General features: G+C 36.1%; 1 long non-coding RNA gene across 1 annotated transcript; it reads right to left on the bottom strand.

The window, feature by feature from the left end:
• Positions 1-211: 211 nt before the first annotated feature.
• Positions 212-3,484, bottom strand: LOC116727870 (uncharacterized). The gene is made up of 2 exons (XR_004340877.1): positions 3,136-3,484; positions 212-3,008 (listed from the first exon to the last, which is right to left on the bottom strand). It is a non-coding gene; the product is annotated as an uncharacterized LOC116727870 (long non-coding RNA).
• Positions 3,485-3,490: the final 6 nt, after the last annotated feature.

Here is a 3,490-nt window from a genome sequence, read left to right as displayed (position 1 = left end):
GATTTTAAAAGTCACATTTTACAGTCACATTACATTGTACAATATAATATGGGGTGGAAACTATAGAAAACTCCAACTGAAACCAAAATATATTTAGATAAATTACTTTTCTAAAGTTTTCATTTAGTGAAAACTAACCATTCAACATAATTCTCAAACAAAGCACTTTGTTTTTGCTGAAATGATCAGGAAGAGAGAAAAAGAAAAAAAATCAGGTGAATTCTGAAACAAAAATTTTATTTGTTCTTTGGTTTCTCTAAGCTTCACAAACTTAAATGTGTTCAGCAGCAAACGCTCACTTTCAACATCTTGATCTACTGTTTTTGACCTGCCTACCAAGGTCAAGCTCACCCTGAGTTTTGTCTGCTTCATTACTCCAGTCTTCAGCTCAGAGGAGAGTGAGACATCAGGACAAAAAACATTTCATTATCAGTAATGTGTTTCTCCATGCCACAGTCTGATGACAGCAACACAAAGGGGGATCACAATTGATCAACCTGATGAGGCCCAGATGTGACAACAGCACACTTTTAAATCAGTAAATAGACTAAATTAATTCAAATTAAAACAAACTCTTAATGACAATTTTAACAAGTAAAAATGTCAGAGGTGTTAAATTGGATTGTGTTTAAAGCTTCAGTTGTTTATGAATTCTTTTGAAATGTATTGTATCCTTTTTAAGATATACTGTAGTCTTTCATGTAAAGAATAATTCTGTCAACTGAAAGTCAAAGGTCAAAATAAATAGGCATTTCTCCCTGCCCTAATACTATGGATTTACAACTTTAGATAAAGCTAAACCACAAAAATATATAAACAATATATAAGTTTTCATGAAATAAGCTTCATTCAAATCAACTGCTGATCGTCTTGATATAAATTCTTCTGAGTTGTTTCAGTAAGAGAATCTGCACAAAGGTGAGGTGTCGAGTCTCATTTTGAAAACCAAAAAGCTTCCTTAACTGTCACGATTATTTGATAGTTCGGTATACTAAATATATTTTTCAAAATGTAAATATTGCATTTTCATATAATATTCAGATTGATCACATATTGTGTAATTAAATTCATCCACCTTTTCAAAGCAAAAGATAATTCAGCACATAGAAACTATCCTCCATTTACACAAATCAGTGGGGGTGTGGTTTCACCCATTTCTGAAAACAAAGTGAAATGGAGGATTACTTTTGGAAGAAAATGGTTAAACTTCTTCAAACCCTCAACTTTTGTTCCTGTTTAGCAGTTCCGAAGTGGAAGTAAATTTTTTTGCTGACTAATCAATTGTTAGAAAAAATTTGATAAGATGAATCAATTTAATTCTTAGTTGCAGGCCTAATGTCTATGTTCCTCTACTAAGAAGCAGTTGTCATGAAGGGCTCTTAACGATACTGAATCTCAGACAACTGGAACAATAACTTAGAAGAAAATGTCTCTTGACCCATTTCTAACCTCATTTGTGAGATATCTGTTTTAATTAGTACCTCAATTGTAATTTTAACACGTAAAATAAAACATTAATGAATGTCTACAACTTTATCTGAAAGAAACTAGTTTCAGTCACCAAACACTTCAAGCAGAAGCTGAGTTTTTTTGAAGGGATTTCAAAAAACAGCAGCCCAGCAGAGAAAGCAGACCCACACTTAATAGACCTCAGAGTTGCTAAGCAAGGTAGTGCCTCAGAGCTAATATTTGCAATGGTAGGTAATCATACCAAAAGTGAAGAGTCTTCTAACCAGTCCAGTTCCAAAACAAAAGTTAAGCTGTTCATTTTGAAAGCAGCACAGTGCCCTGCATAACAGCCAAAATCTTATTTTGTTTTCCTTGTTTCCAACAATCAGGCCACACAGAGCGTGACACAACACCCAAATAAATGACACCCTTGAAAAATGGTGATTAAGTGATTAAAAATGCTTCCTATTAAACTAATACCATCTTTCTTATGATGAATAAATTAGGACACTATGTCTGTTTAAAACAGCCAAAATGAAAATGTGAGCCTCCTCCTATGACAAGTTGTCACATCAAGTGTACATGTTGGAAATGTAGATAATCACCATTTTAAAGCAATATTTAATTATATTTGACTTTATAATTTATTTAGTCTCTCTGCCTTTCTTCCTTTCTACTGTTTAATAAAGGCCACTAGTAGCACAAAAACTTTGAAAAAAGTATTAGGGGTAAAAGGTCAACTGCAAAAAACCTTCTTTGGTGCCATGATGGTCTTTTCAATTAACATCTTCTTGGGACTCTTCTTGGGTCCAACTGGTGATTTATGAACAGCCTGAGACATCATGGAAAAACTCTTTCCAGCCAAACCGCCTGTGAAAGAAGAGGCAGAGCCAATTTGGAGTCCATAACAGAAGACACTAACTCATCTGATAATTTAATGTTGTCGACTCGTATGATCAAAAAGAATAAAATCTTTAAAATGCTCCAGGTTAATGACAGCTATGAGGAGCAGTTTGATATTATTTAACTAACCAGTTTGATGGTAAACTTTGATCAATTTTTGGGATTTTCTTGTTTTCTGTCGACTTGTCTTATTTATTATTATTTATTATTTCTTTGACGGCATATTTTGTGTGGGCTCTAAAGTACTTATTTCCAATAAATTATTTGAACCTTCTACTAAATTGGTATTTACAGGCAAGATTTCTTAAATATTTACAAATTAAAAAGGTCGACTAGTACTGTACCGTTAAATACCATGATGCGAGATTGGAGGGACCTATAGCATAAACTAAGACGGCAGCAAAAGTTTGAAAAAGTGCAGGAAATATCAAGTAACAGTGCAGAAACTTCTGGAATTCTCTTTTTCAGCTGATTATGAAGACTCTGGGTCCTTCCTCTCTCATAGGAGGCAGACTTTCTATCACTACATTGTCCATCAGTCCATATTTATCCTCCTTTTTATTCCTTCCTCCTCTTCCATTGGTTGTGACCTCTTCTGTAAGTCCCTCCCTCTCCACTGGCTGAGAAAGCTGATTGGTCAGTTGCTTCATTGTAATCTGCATTAAGAGAAATCAAACGTCAGATTCCTGTATGAGCTTGAATCGTCGTACCTTTATTAGCAAAAATAAGAAGAAAAGCTTTCGTTCATCTGAGGAGGGATATTAGGGGGGAAGGAATGCCCACCTGCAGCTCCCTGAACAGGTGCAGCAAGGCCACACCCACCACGATGACCAGGAACGAGCCCAGCGTTGTGACCACATCCACGGCAGACATGCTGCTCCACTCCTGGAAGAGGATGATGGAGGTGGAAAGGACCACAGAGGTGAAGAGGACATAGTAGATAGGATATACCAGCAGGGTGTTGAAGGTGTCCAGAGACTTGTTAAGGTAGTTCACCTGCACAGACACAAAGGTGGCTTGAGACTCATCAATGGGTCTCCCAGCCACATGACAAACACAAACTTTTGGGTTTGTGTGTGGGGTCTTGTGTTCTCGCCATGTATGAAGGGGGCTTTCTGTCCCAAAGCTGTTTTAGACT

Source organism: Xiphophorus hellerii, chromosome 11 (genome assembly GCF_003331165.1).
Source record: "Xiphophorus hellerii strain 12219 chromosome 11, Xiphophorus_hellerii-4.1, whole genome shotgun sequence".
NCBI classification, from domain to species: Eukaryota; Metazoa; Chordata; class Actinopteri; order Cyprinodontiformes; family Poeciliidae; genus Xiphophorus; species Xiphophorus hellerii.
This window is presented reverse-complemented; position numbering and strand designations above follow the sequence as displayed.